The following is a 15344-nucleotide window of genomic DNA, read 5'->3' as shown; positions in this document are numbered from 1 at the left end:
TATGCTGCTTTTCATTCACATTACATTACAGTCATTTAGCCGACGCTTTTATCCAAAGCGACTTACAATAAGCGCATTTAACGTAGGAAATCAGGAGAACTACTAGTCATCAGAGGTCATAAGTGCATCTTCTCTCTAAACAAGCATCTAAGAGCAAAACCAGTGCTAAAGTAAAAGCGCAAGAAAGATATTTTTTTTAAAAATGAGAGAATACAATAAGTGCTAAGAGCAAGTAATAGAGTAGTAGTTCTTGAAGAGCTGAGTTTTCAACCTGCGCCGAAAGATGGGCAGCGACTCCTCTGTCCTGACATCAGTGGGGAGTTCATTCCACCACTGTGGGGCCAGGACAGAAAAGAGCCGTGACCGGGTCGATCGGCAGCAGGGGCCTCTGATTGACGGGGCAACCAGGCATCCCGAGGCAGCAGAGCGAAGTGGTCAGGCGGGGGTGTAGGGCTTGACCATGGCCTGGAGATAGGAAGGAGCTGTTCCTTTCCCTGCCCTGTAGGCTAGCACCAGAATCTGAAATTGGATGCAAGCAGCTACTGGGAGCCAGCGTAGGGACATGAGAAGGGGAGTTGTGTGGGAGAACTTAGGGCGGTTGAACACCAGACGAGCTGCAGCTTTCTGAACAAGCTCCAGAAGTCTGATGGCCGACGTCGGGGTGCCAGCAAGAAGGGAGTTGTCGTAGTCCAACCGGGAGATGACCAGAGCCTGGATGAGCACCTGTGCCATCTCGTCGGTGAGGAATGGGCGAATCCTCCTGATGTTATAGAGGAGAAATCTGCAGGAGTGAGTAACCGATGCAACGTTTGCAGCAAATGACAGTTGGTCGTCCAGGATCACACCCAGATTCCTTGCAGTCCGAGTTGGCGTCACCACGGTGTTGTCAATGGTGATGGCCAGGTCTCAGGGTGGGCAACCTTTCCTCGGGAGGAACATCAGCTCTGTTGTGTCCAGATTGAGCTTCAGATGGTGCGTCGCCATCCACTCTGAGATGTCAGTCAAGCACGCAGCAATGCGTGTCTCTACTTGTGTGTTAGAGGGAGGAAAGGACAAGATCAGCTGGGTGTCATCGGCATAACAATGGTGAGAGAAGTCATGTGAGCGAATAATAGAACCCAGGGATGTCGTGTACAGGGAGAAAAGGTCAGGACCCAGAAGCGAACCTTGTGGAACGCCTGTAGTCAGTCTGCGAGGCTCCGACACAGATCCCCTCCATGTCACCTGGTAGGAGCGACCTGTCAGGTAGGATGCAAACATTGAGAGTGCAGAGCCTGAAACACCCAGCCCCTCGAGGGTAGAGAGGAGGATCTGGTGGTTCACTGTGTCGAACGCAGCTGACAGGTCCAGGAGTATCAGGACAGAGGAGAGAGAGTTTTCTCTCGCAGAGTGCAGCGATTCTGTCACTGCAAGGAGGGCCGTCTCTGTCAAGTGACCCACCTTGAACCCAGACTGGTTGGGGTCCAGGAGGTAGTTCTGGTGGAGGCACAAAGAAAGTTGGTTAAAGACAGCACGTTTAAAAGTTTTGGATAGAGGGTAGAAGGGAAACCGGTCTGTAGTTTTTGACGTCAGAGGGGTTAAGTGATGGCTTCTTGAGAAGGGGGTTGACTCTAGCAGTCTTGATGGCAGATGCAACTGCCTACTGCAAATATCTGTTCATGGTCCTCCTGCACAGCAGTATGACTGTGACAAAGTGGTGGAGAAGTGGCTTGAAAGTAAGAAGACCTTAGTACAAAGATTGAGAAAACAGACCGAGACACAGAATGTTTAAATAATTCTGTTACTAAATTCTGTGTCTTACAGGTCTGTTCCTTACCTGCTGGTTTAGGGCTAAAACCACTGATTATTTTCTTTATTGAATAATATGCTGAATTTTTTGCACTATTAATCTTTTAGTCTGTGCAATGTTAAAAAATTGTGAAACATTTTCATCGCTATTTCCCAGAGCCCAAAGTAAAGTCTTCAGGTTGCTCCTTTTGTCCAGCCAACAGTTCAAAACCCAAAGACTCTTCATTTACTGTCATAAATGACAAAGAAAAGCAACAACTCCTCACATTAAAGAAGCTGGAACCAGCAAACGTTTGACTTTTTTTTCTTGAAAACAAACAAACAAATAAATAAATAAATAAATAACCAATGTAATTATTTATTTCCTCATTCCAATGTTGTTTTTGTAATGCCAGTAACAACAACAACAACAACAACAACTATAGATGATGATAAAGTAAAGAAAAAACATTTTGATTTTGGGATGGTTCACATTCACTTCAGGATGGTTAAAATTGTTTTTCGGCACGGTTCTGGGATGGTGATGCATTCTCGGGTTGACAACGGGTTGCCATGCGAGGCCACACAGATGAAATCAGCAATTTGAACCAACTACCGATGATACGGGCCCATGACTACCAGGATCTTGCTGACTAGCTCCAGCATAACTACAAGTGGCTGGGACATGACATACAAAAAGCGATGCTACAAATGTTGGCTCATGGTTGCATATGTGAAATAGCCAAGAGAGTAAATCACAATCACTTCTACTCGCTGATCATTGATAGCTCAACAGACAACACAAATTATAGGAGTCACAGTTGTCCTCCATCATGTGAATGACAATTTTGATGTAATATGAAGATTTTGTGAGAATGTACAGTACAGAGATGTCAGATGCAGCAACACTGACCACCATCATTAAAGATGTGCAGCTCCATCTAAACATTCCTTTACAAAACTGCCAGAGCCAGTGCTATAATAAGCCAGTGCTACGTCAGGCTGCTACTCGGAGGAGTAGGCAAGAATAAGAGATGAGCAGTCAAATGCATTTTTTGTGCACTGCTCATCCCATGTCCTGAACTTGGTATTTTACAGAATGCCACATGAGGTACATCTTGTATGGAACACAATTTACCTTGTCCAGGATATGGTGAACTTTGTCACATGTAGTCAAAAGCGGCTTGCCAGGTTCACTAGCCTAAAACACAAGGGCTCAGGTGCACTGTGCCTACTTTGCCACACAAGGCGGACCATCCGGATGCCCTATATCAACAGTGTACTTGATAATTACCAAGCTTTGCATGAGCCTCTGCAGGAAGTCTCAGAAACTGACAAAGGACGTGCTGATCTGGCAAAACGATTAAAATCTTTTGAAGTCTTATTTGGCCTGATGATGTGCAAGAAAGTATTCACAAGATCAGAGATGAACAGCAAGGTTTTGCAACCCCCCCCCCAAAAAAAAAATCACACAGTGTGAAGCAAAGGAGGCTAGTGATTGCCTTAAAGCAAATCTGCATCACATTAATTTGTATTCCTCCTTTGATGGTCTGTGGGATGAGTGTCTGTGTCTGTCCAAAAAACCTGACATTGACGATCCCACCATGTCTACAGCAGGTGGAAGATTGAGATGTGATGGTCCTGGCAAATATAGTGACGCAAAGCAGCTCTACAGATCCAAGCATTGGGACCCAATAATTTCAGTGATGGTGAAAACGCTTGAGGAGAGGTTTCATAATCTGGGCACCACAGTAAATACCAGTCTGGAGAATCTAATTGTGAGAACAATCATGAAGAAAAACTACACTGAGAACTAGGGATGTCCCAATCCGATCCACGGCATCGGTATCGGGTCGACACTGGCCCAGAATGCTAGATCAAATATCGGACGGGAGAAAAAATATGATCCACTACCTATCCAATACAAACCATGGGGAAATCTATCTTAAATCATTGCCTAAATGCTTGTATGTTATATCTTCTTCGTCTTCTTTCTGGCTTTCTTCTTCATATTAGCACTTCCTGTGCCGTGCACCTCCGGTTAAGCGGCACAGTGTGCCAAGTGATAACAACAGTAGTAGCCAATTAGTCGTATGAGCGTTATCTACCTGTTGAATAGTCATGTCAGTGGTGTGGAAGTATTTCTTTTTCTTTTTTTTATTTATTTATTTCTGATTTTTCCCTTTTTTCTCCCAATTTAGTGGCCAATCGATCCCTATTTTTAATTCAAACACCCACCCTCGTACTGCATGCATTCGCCAACTGCATCTCTCCGGCCGGCAGTCTCGAAGGAGACCGCCTCCCCACTTTCGTGACAAGGCGACTCCAGGCCGAACCACTGTTTCTTCCGACACACACAGAGACGCATTCACGTGACGAACACAAGCCGACTCCGCCCCCCTCCCGAAGACAGCGTTTGCCAATGATTGCTGCTTCATCGAGTCCGGCCATAGTCGGATCTGACGAGACCGGGGCGCGAACCCCAGTCCCCAGTGGGCAACTGCATCGACACAAAGCCGATGCTTAGACTGCTACACCACCGCGGACCCGTGTGGAAGTATTTCAACCTTAAAGAGGAAAAAAATCCAACAGCCAAATGCAAAATTTGCAATGCAAATGTTTCAAGGTGTCGCAGCGCTGTTGTGGTTTAACACTACTACTACTACTACTACTACTACTACTACGACTACTACTACGACTACTACTTTTGGCTGCTCCCGTTAGGGGTCGCCACAGTGGATCATCCGTTTCCATTTCTTCCAGTCTTCTGCATCTTCCTCTGTCACACCAGCCACCTGCATGTCTTCCCTCACCATATCCATAAACATGCTCTTTGGCCTTCCTCTTCTCCTCTTTCCTGGCAGCTCCATATTCAGCATCCTTCTCCCAATATACCCAGCATCTCTCCTCCACACATGTCCAAACCATCTCAATCTTGTCTCTCTTTCTTTGTCTCCAAACCGTCCAACCTGAGCTGTCCCTCTAATATAATCGTTCCTAATCCTGTCCTTCTTCATCACTCCCAATGAAAATCTTAGCATCTTCATCTCTGCCACCTCCAGCTCCACCTCCTGTCTTTTCATCAGTGCCACTGTCTCCAAACCATATAACATAGCTGGTCTCACTACCATCTGGTAAACCTTCCCTTTAACTCTTGCTGGTACCCTTCTGTCACACATCACTCCTGACACTCTTCTCCACCCACTCCACCCTGCCTGCACTCTCTTCTTCACCTCCCTTCTGCACTCACAGTTACTTTGGACAGTTGACTCCAAGTATTTAAACTCATATGCCTTCGTCACCTCCACTCCTTGCATCCTGACCATTCCACTGTCCTCCCTCTCATTCATACATAGGTATTCCGTCTTGCTCCTACTGACTTTCATTCCTCTTCTCTCCAGTGCATACCTCCACCTCTCCAGGCTCTCCTCAACCTGCACCCTACTCTCAATACAGATCACAATGTCATCCGCAAACATCATCGTCCATGGAGACTCCTGCCTGATCTCGTCCGTCAACCTGTCCATCACCATTGCAAACAAGAAAGGGCTCAGAGCCGATCCTTGATGTAATCCCACCTCCACCTTGATCCCATCTGCCATTCCAACCACACACCACCATTGTCACACTTCCCTCATACATATCCTGCACCACTCCTACATACTTTTCTGCCACTCCCGACTTCCTCATATAATACAACACCTCCTCTCTCGGCACCCTGTCGTATGCTCTCTCTAAATCCACAAAGACACAATGTAACTCCTTCTGACCTTCTCTATACTTCTCCATCAACATTCTCAAAGCAAACATCACATCTGTGGTGCTCTTTCCTGGCATGAAACCATACTGCTGCTCACTGATCATCACCTCTCCTCTTAACCTAGCTTCTATTACTCTTTCCCATATCTTCATGCTGTGGCTGATCAACTTTATACCTCTGTAGTTGCTACAGTTCTGCACATCACCCCTGTTCTTGAAAATCGGTACCAGTATGCTTCTTCTCCACTCCTCAGCATCCTCTGACTTTCCAAGATTGTGTTAAACAATCTTCGGCTCTGCCTTCGACTCGCTTCCTTTTCTTGGTCTCCAAAGTCATCCTACAGACCACCATCCGATGCTGCCTAGCTACGTTCTCCTCTGTCACCACCTTGCAGTCTCCAATCCCTTTTAGATCGCACCTTCTACATAAGATATAGTCCACCTGTGTGCACTTTCCTCCACTCTTGTACGTCACCCTGTGTTCCTCCCTCTTCTTGAAATATGTATTCACCACAGCTATTTCCATCCTTTTCACAAAATCCACCACCATCTGTCCTTCCACATTTCTCTCCTTGACACCATACCTACCCTTCACCTCCTCATCACCTCTGCTCCCTTCACCAACATGTCCATTGAAGTCCGCTCCCATCACTATTGAAATCCGCTCCAATCTCCAACACCACAATCTTAATTAGGCATTAGGAAAAACACCACATGGAACAACACCAGAAATTTCTGCATGCAGTGGCTGCAAAGAAAAGCAAAATACCCCAACAGGAGATATTGATGGAATCAATAAAAAGGCGAGAGAAACTGCCCCCAGACAGCAACAAGGCGAAATTGATAACAGAGAAACTAGTTCAGTTTATTTTCCTGGACGACCAACCCTTTCAGTGATAGAAAATGTGGGGTTTTGACGATTAATTGAGCACCTCCAGCCTTGCTACACTTTGCCCAGTCACCTTGCTGTAACGGAAAAGGCCATCCCTCATATGCTCAACAAAGCTTGCTATTTTCTCTCCAAACTTTTGGAGAATGCAGGCGTGGTTAGTTTCATGACAGACATCTGGCGCTCAAACGTGAGTCCAATGTCCTTGTTGAGTCTGACTACACATTGGATAGACTCAGAGGTTGTGCACAAACACTGCAGGTGACTGTGACCTACATCAGTTGAAAGTTGAACTCATCATGTTGCCCACCCTGATCAATATCAACCCAAACACAAGCACTACCGACCAAGGTGACGAAAACACCAATTGCTAAACTAAAAAAAAAAAATGTTTTAGGCGATCCTTGCAGGCTTTTAGGTGAGGTCAAGACTGCTGAAAATACTTTTGGTTTTGCCAAGCTCATCAGCCTCAGCTGAGAGGAACTTCTCAGCACTTAGGAGGCTGAAGTCATATCTGAGAAGCACGATGTCACAAACGAGACAATTTCTACCTGTCCTGCATACTCAACAGAATGAAACTGGCCATTTGGACCATTATACTATTGCTCAGCAATTTGCTGCCAAGAATGTGGAGCACCAAAACGTGTTTGGAGAGTTCAAGAAATAAAGTGGAAGGAAATGATGTTGCATCCCTACATGCTTCTAACTGAAGCGATGAATGTGATTCTGCTGAACAAATGTTCAAACAAAAATATTACCTTGTTTCCAGATATTATATGAATTTAACTGTTCATAATTTAAACACATTGTGTGATTGTTGCCATGATGTGTATGTGAATGCAGAAGCTGTTGTCAAAGTTGTCTTTTGAGTCATTCATGATTTTCTGGTCAGAAATACATTCATGTTTGTCTGTGCATGGTCAAAATTATTTGGGCACTTTTAGGCGGATTTTTTGTTTGTTTTTGTGCTTCCTGCATCTAGCCAATGTTATATCCACTGATATAAAATAAAGTGATCATTATTATGATTATTCTCTCATTTTCTCATACAGGGTATAAAGGGTGGTTTCGCAGTAAATTCTAGACCTTGACTAAAGTGGCCTTTTAAGCCTTGAGGTGCAAAGGCACCTTCTCCTTTATTTGAGTTAATGCAGGTTAAAATGATCTGCTTTTGAAGTTGAGATTATTCATTCCTGTATAACATTACAACTATACCAGCTAGTGGTGCTATTGAGAATAGCCACCACTGGAACCTGTGTGTAAAATAAACAGATGGGATGGAATTAGATAGTTATTGTGAGGCCATTTCATTCATCCAATTTTGTACTTTGTTGCAATTGTTAGGCTTTGAAGATGGTCTTGTTGAGTACTGAGAATAGCAAGCCTCGGGTTTATCATTGTTTAACCAGGTTAAATTATCCAAATCATATTGTGATGTGTTGTAAGGCTATTTCATTTATATAAACTGTTTGTCCTTGTTTTGATGTTGAAGATGGCCTAGTAGCCTGCAACATACTACACAATTTCAAATATGAAATAGCCATTTTTCTAATAATAATTTCCTGTCTTGAGCCACCCAATTACATACTGTTCTTGATGCATTCTTGGTTTTCATAGCACCCTCAATCTGACGAATCTAGACTGGTGCAGGTCTGCTTCTTGGCTTGGTCCAAGGGGCTGGATGATGGAGAAATGCAGGAAACTTGTTTTAAATTACTTTTTTTTCTGGGGGAAGACCTCTAGACCCTATGCTAATTATTTATCTTTCCAAGTTTGCTCCCCAATTTTAAAACATAACCAGGCGCCCATGCACCCAGGGAGGAGACCACTGACCCTGATGACTATGTAGAATCAGACAACAGCAACAGCAGCAACACCAGGAACCTCCCAGTTCAACCATTGCCTAGATTTGCTGCACCAAAAGGTCTCCAAGGTAGACTATTAAACAACTCAAAATGTTATTAACCCACCATGTAGCAATATGTGAATTGCTCTTTTGTATTCCTTGCCTGCTGGAATGCAGTTGTCTCTTACCGTATTTCCAGGACTATAAGTCGCTGTTCTTTTACTCATCTGGCTGGTCCTGCGACTTATACAATGCGATTTTGTGGGATGAAAACACTGCATTTCAAATAAGGTCACTAGATGGCACTGTTTGATTTTGTGACTCATTTGAAAATACTGTAACATAGTGATGCGTGGGTCGGGCAGATTCAGGTAAGCTTACTACAAAATTTCACGGGTTGGGCCAGGCGGGTCAAAAAGTGACAAATCGGCGCTGTAAGTTATCAATAACTTACTGTGCATTACTAGTCCACCTTCCTGAGCTGAATATTGATCTGTTGTTTGTATGGATGGACTGGCTGGGATGACAAGGAGCTAAGTCTTAGATAGGTTAAGCTGAAGGTGGTGCTCTTTCATCCATGCAGCGATCGTCAGCATAGCAATGGTATGAGAAACCATAGGAGTGGATGATTCCACCAAGTAAGATGGTATATATTGAGAAGAGAAGGGGACCAAGCACTGACCCTTGAGGCACCACTGTGGATAAGCCATGCGGTTTGGATACTTCTCCCCTCCAAGATCTCCCTGAGAGGTAGGATATTAACCAGCGGAGAGCAGATCCTGAGATACCAAGCTCAGTGAGTGTGAAGAGGAGGATTTGGTGGTTAACCATGTCAAAGGCAGCTGACAGATCTAGCAGCAATAATGCTGAGGACTGACCAGCAGCTCTAGCCAAATGCAGAGATTCCATTACCGACAGGAGTGCAGTCTCGGTAGAGTGGCCTTGCTTAAAGCCAGACTGATTTGGATCGTACAGATTTCTCTCAGAAAGGAATTCAGAGACTTGGTTAAAGACCATGTGCACAAGTATTTTTGACAGAAACAGTAGGAGTGAAACCGGTCTGTAGTTTTCAACCTGGGCTGGGTTGAGTGTAGTTTTTTGAGTAGCGGGGTGACCTGGGCTTGCTTAAATGCAGTGGGGAACACACCTGCTGTAAGTGAGGAGTTGGTGATATGTGTGTGACTGCGGGGGAAATGGTCTGTAGGAGGTTGGATGGTGTTGGGTCCAGCGGACAGGTAGTGGGACAAGAGTCCAGCAGAGCTTGGAGATTTCCTCCTCGGTCAGGGGGGAGAATGAGGTGAGTGAGGCTCTGTTAGCTGGCAGTGGCAGACAGAGTTGGCCACGCTAAGAGAACTGGTTACTGATGGCAGAAACTTTATCAGTAAAGTATGAGGCAAACATGTCTGGAGTGAGCAGGGTGGAGGTCGTTGGAGGAGGTGGACTGAGGAGTGATTTAAAAGCAAAAAACGTTTTTTTGAGCATCAGTGGTGCCAAAGATCTTGTTCTGATAGTAAGTGGTCTTAGCTGTTTCTAAGCCGAAGGAGAATAATGCTAGGAGACATCGACAGTCACTGAGGTCAGTGGACTCAGTGGTTTTATGCCAATTGCTCTCTGATGACCTCAGTGAGCCATGGACTGGGGGGGGGGGTGTTATGAACAGGTTTGGATGCTAGAGGGAAGAGATTGTTAAGAGAGGAGGCTAGTGAGGAACAGAGTGTGTCTGTAGCCTCGTTGACAAGGAGTGACGAGAATTCATTACGAGGAGGCATGGAAGCCAAGACCTCATTGGAAAGTTGGGGCGGTGTAAGGGACCGGATTTTTCGGCAGGAGGAACGTGAGGATGTTCCAGTAAGGAGGCCATAAATTGAATAAAGAAGGGGTCTGACAGATGTAGGGGGGTGACAGTCAGATTTTTGATGCCATTCCTTCTGGTGCGGTGATGCTGATAAGAGGCTCAAAATTAAGTGTTTCTGTTGTTCCCTCTATAGAGCTGGATCAATCTGTAATCGGTAAACTGTGTTTTTCAAATTATCAGAAAAGTAGAAATAGATGTATTAGAGCTTCATTCCAAAGAGATATAGTATCAATACCTTATGTAACATTCTTTTGGGACAAATTTGTGGAGAACGTTCCTTGGAAAAAGGTTTGGACTTTACAAATACCTGTTAACTGATAATGTGAGATAAATCGCATTTAAACTGATTCATAGATTCTACCCTGCTAAATTATATCTTAAAAGGCTTAAAAATGATATTGATATTGGTTGCTCATTTTGTGTTACTATGAACCCAGCCACTGAGGATGCACAAGCCAGTGCATCCTTAGTGCCGGTCCCAAGCCCGGACAAATGGGGAGGGTTGCGTTAGGAAGGGCATCCGGTGTAAAATCTTTGCCAAATCAAATATGCGGATCAAGAAATGGAAACGGATGATCCGCTGTGGCGACCCCTAACGGGAGCAGCCGAAAGTAGTAGTAGATTTTGTGTTACTATGCCTGAAACTGCTCTGCATCTATTTTGGTATTGTATGTACACTTACTAAAAAGTTTTGGTCTGATTTCCTTTATTTTATTCAAATACACATTGTTGCTGATCTGTCCTTTACCTTTGAAAATGTACTTCTTGGCTTCTTTGACTGTAAGAAGGAGAAAGCTGACCAATTTTTTTATTGTAAATCTTATATTTTTACTTGCCAATTTTCATATTCACAAATGTAAATTTAGAAATTCTAAACCCTCTTTCAACACATTCAAAAACGAACTTGAACATTATTTGGATACTATTAGGTCATCTACCGATGTGCAAGGGGTGAAAGCTATACATCTGTACTCATCTGTGGTCTATTGAGTTGGTATTTGTGGCATCTTTATGATATGCATTCCCTCCCCCTGTGAAGTGTTTTAATTGTATCCATTTATGTATGTGTCTTTGTGTATAAATGTATCTTGTAATGTTTTGTAATTGCAAAATAAAAAAAAGGTTTTAAAAAAAACTTATTGTCACTGTCTGTGGGCACCTGGAGCACTACGATTCAACTTCTATACTGTACAGAGACGGAACCAAAGGGAGAGGGCGTGGAGAAAAGTGAGCGAAACCATAGGACTACCTGGTACATTCTGAAAATATGTATCCCTTACTTGATTCCAGCGATTGTACTTTACTACGAAGTACTCCCATTGGCTGTTAAGGGCGAATATTCGCAGATTGCGATACTCCAATACTCCAGTGGCCGTATTCACTCGATTATATAAAATCCCCCTTGGGTTTGGTTGGAGCACACCACTGGGCTACTGTTGGTGAGCTTCCTAATTCCACATAAGAGTCAGATGTTGATGAGAACATCATCAACAAGGGGACATGTCCCTCAGAATGTTAGTGTTGACGGTGCAAAATGAAAAGGTCACATGCACCTTCCTTCCGAGGTGGAAGCTACTTCAGCCAACAGAAACACGACGAAGACATAAAGAAAAGTAAGTCTTTCTACTTAGCAGTCTAAATGTTGAAGCGAGAAGTCAGTGGCGCGGCCTTCCTTTCTATTGTCGCTTTTGGGTGCCCCCCCCCTCCTAAGTGTTGTCCCCCCTGTGCCCCCACCACCTAAGTGTTGTTCCCCCTGTGCCCCCCCCACCTAAGTGTTGTTCCCCCCTGTGCCCCCACCACCTAAGTGTTGTTCCCCCTGTGCCCCCCCCTCCTAAGTGTTGTCCCCCCTGTGCCCCCCCCTCCTAAGTGTTGTCCCCCCTGTGCCCCCACCACCTAAGTGTTGTTCCCCCTATGCCCCCCCACCTAAGTGTTGTTCCCCCTGTGCCCCCCCCACCTAAGTGTTGTTCCCCCCTGTGCCCCCCCTCCTAAGTGTTGTCCCCCCTGTGCCCCCCCACCTAAGTGTTGTTCCCCCCTGTGCCCCCCCCTCCTAAGTGTTGTCCCCCCTGTGCCCCCACCACCTAAGTGTTGTTCCCCCTATGCCCCCCCACCTAAGTGTTGTTCCCCCCTGTGCCCCCCCTCCTAAGTGTTGTCCCCCCTGTGCCCCCCCCACCTAAGTGTTGTTCCCCCCTGTGCCCCCCCCTCCTAAGTGTTGTCCCCCCTGTGCCCCCACCACCTAAGTGTTGTTCCCCCTATGCCCCCCCACCTAAGTGTTGTTCCCCCTGTGCCCCCCCCACCTAAGTGTTGTTCCCCCTATGCCCCCCCACCTAAGTGTTGTTCCCCCTATGCCCCCCCACCTAAGTGTTGTTCCCCCCTGTGCCCCCACCACCTAAGTGTTGTTCCCCCTATGCCCCCCCACCTAAGTGTTGTTCCCCCTGTGCCCCCCCCACCTAAGTGTTGTTCCCACCTAAGTGTTGTTCCCCTGTGCCCCCCCACCTAAGTATTGTTCCCCCTATGCCCCCCCACCTAAGTGTTGTTCCCCTGTGCCCCCCCACCTAAGTGTTGTTCCCCCTATGCCCCCACCACCTAAGTGTTGTTCCCCCTGTGCCCCCCCACCTAAGTGTTGTTCCCCCTATGCCCCCCCACCTAAGTGTTGTTCCCCCCTGTGCCCCCCCTCCTAAGTGTTGTCCCCCCTGTGCCCCCACCACCTAAGTGTTGTTCCCCCTATGCCCCCCCACCTAAGTGTTGTTCCCCCCTGTGCCCCCCCCTCCTAAGTGTTGTCCCCCCTATGCCCCCCCACCTAAGTGTTGTTCCCCCTGTGCCCCCCCCTAAGTGTTGTTCCCCCTGTGCCCCCCCTAAGTGTTGTTCCCCCCTGTGCCCCCCCCTAAGTGTTGTTCCCCCTGTGCCCCCCCCTAAGTGTTGTTCCCCCTGTGCCCCCCCCCTAAGTGTTGTTCCCCCCTGTGCACCCCCCACCTAAGTGTTGTTCCCCCTGTGGCCCCCCCACCTAAGTGTTGTTCCCCCTGTGCCCCCCCCTCCTAAGTGTTGTTCCCCCTGTGCCCCCACCACCTAAGTGTTGTTCCCCCCTGTGCCCCCCCCCCTGCGGCTGCGAGCTGCTCATGTGGAGTCTCCAGCATGCGCTTCGTGCCAACCGATGCCACGGGCCTTTCGGAGCGTGCAGGACGTGTTTTGGGACCCGTCACCCGGACTGCCACGTAGGGGGCCGGTGCGCGTGAGGTTAACCTGCCACAACATGTCGGCGTCGAGCGACTTGACCACCCACCCGCCCGCTCGTGCCGCTCCAGTACCGCGTCACGTCGGCACGAGAGAGGCGGCTGCCGCGTCCGGCTGGTGCACGCGGGGCTTAGCTAGCATGTGTCCGTGGCTTCACAGGTCCGCCCGAGCCACCGCACGGGAGCTAACGGGACGGGAGCTAGCGGGACGGGCTACTCACCCGGCGCAGCGCCGCACGGGAGCTAGCGGCACGGGAGCTAACGGGACGGGCTACTCACCCGGCGCGGCGCGGCACGGGAGCTAGCGGGACGGGCTACTCACCCGGCGCGGCGCGGCACGGGAGCTAGCGGGACGGGCTACTCACCCGGCGCAGCGCGGCACGGGAGCTAGCGGGACGGGCTACTCACCCGGCGCAGCGCGGCGCGGCGCGGCGCAGCGGCCTCGCTCCTCATCACACGCCCTTCGGCGGCCGGTTCACGAGGCTCTGGCTTCCCGTCGTGCGGATTCTGCGTCAAACCAAAGGCGGCGAGGGAAGGTTAGAAAGTTTAAGGTTTGAACAACCCAGAAGGTTAAGAGGAAAGCGCAAGACTTTATCTTCTTCTGTGTCATTTGCCGGTAGACTAGACACCGGGACGGCTGAATGCTGCCCCTTACCGGTGGAGAACGGAAGTTACACGTACACGCCGAAGGAGAGCCGACCCATTCATATCTGTGGAAAGGCACAGCTGACACGACAAGTGCGGTCTAGTTCACAGTCATGGGTCCCGTCAATTGTTTCAGGGTACCCCAAGTTCATATGAGGTAAACATGAACCCTTCTTTCGTAGAGAAGCCCCACCAGCCCCGCCCCGCCAGGCAGCACACTAAACACTGGCCATGCTTTATCCACGGTCGTTGTGGAGGAAGAGAAACCATCGCTGGTTTAATTTACTCTCATCTTTAAATTCTGTTATGTTTTGGCAGCTGGCCACCCTCAGCACTTACCCCCTGACCATACATGTACATATATACATTGCCTTTCAAGACACGCTTGGAGCTACGATAAACTGCTGTACAACAGTGAATTCCTGTACTACATCTACTACATCTGTACTACGTTCTGTGCTACAAAACCCACTCTCCACGCCGCCTCAGAGAAAAGTAAAACAGGGAAGGATTTTTTCCCCCATTTCAATTGAATCCCCAAGAATGACCTGCTCAGATGGGGTATTCTCGTAACTGCCGTTTCCTTACTACTGACAAGCCCAACGCTTCCTACTGTCCACCCGCCCGAGGACCTCTGCATAAGCATCCTTCCACTCACATCCTCTCTGCTTCTTTCCAAGCAGCGTCATGAGCCTAAAAAAAAACCCAACAAAAAAACAAAATTGCTGCATTTCCCAGGTCTGATGTAATACTATTCCAGCTCTACCACGCCGTGGGAAACAGCCTTGCTTCCTCCGCACGATAGCTACAAGCGCTTTGGGCGTCCAGAAAGGCGCTATATCCATTATTACAATATAACTCGTTAAAAAACATTGAAATATAACAATTATTCATTCAAAAACCCTGATAAAGACACCGCTCTTTCAAAATAGTGAGGTAACAATAGTGGGACACACACACACACACACACACACACACGTGACAAATGAAAGGAAAAACCAACATAAAGTGTCTTCATGAGGTGTTGGTCCACCACCCCAGACAGCATCCGGATGTGGGCCACTTCAGGCAGTGATGCGGCACTGACGGCCTTCTTCTGGCCCTGACAAGATGGAGGTGAGCCTGAAGTGGCCCACATGTACAATAGCAAATATGGCCCAAATATGCCAAGTTACATATGGGCCTGTTCTGGCAAAGCTGCGGTGCTCTGGGTAACATGTGGTCTGGATGTGACCCTGAAGCGCCCCGTGTTTGATTGTAGTTAGTGTTGTGTAGCTACCTGCGTGTGGTAAATGGTGAATTTGGCCCAAAGATCACAAAACAATATGGCCACCTTTGGCAAATATGTGGCACATG

The 15344-nt window shown here is 47.4% G+C and overlaps 1 protein-coding gene across 2 annotated transcripts in view; it reads right to left on the bottom strand.

The window, feature by feature from the left end:
• Positions 1-13952, bottom strand: part of tnfaip1 (tumor necrosis factor, alpha-induced protein 1 (endothelial)) — a 37184-nt gene extending 23232 nt beyond the window's left edge. For both annotated transcript variants that reach the window (XM_056283209.1, XM_056283210.1), the window contains exon 1: positions 13752-13952. The gene's annotated coding sequence lies outside the window, so the exon portion shown is untranslated. The remainder of the gene's footprint in view (positions 1-13751) is intronic.
• Positions 13953-15344: the final 1392 nt, after the last annotated feature.

Source organism: Lampris incognitus, chromosome 7, assembly GCF_029633865.1.
Source record: "Lampris incognitus isolate fLamInc1 chromosome 7, fLamInc1.hap2, whole genome shotgun sequence".
NCBI lineage: Eukaryota > Metazoa > Chordata > Actinopteri > Lampriformes > Lampridae > Lampris > Lampris incognitus.
This window is presented reverse-complemented; position numbering and strand designations above follow the sequence as displayed.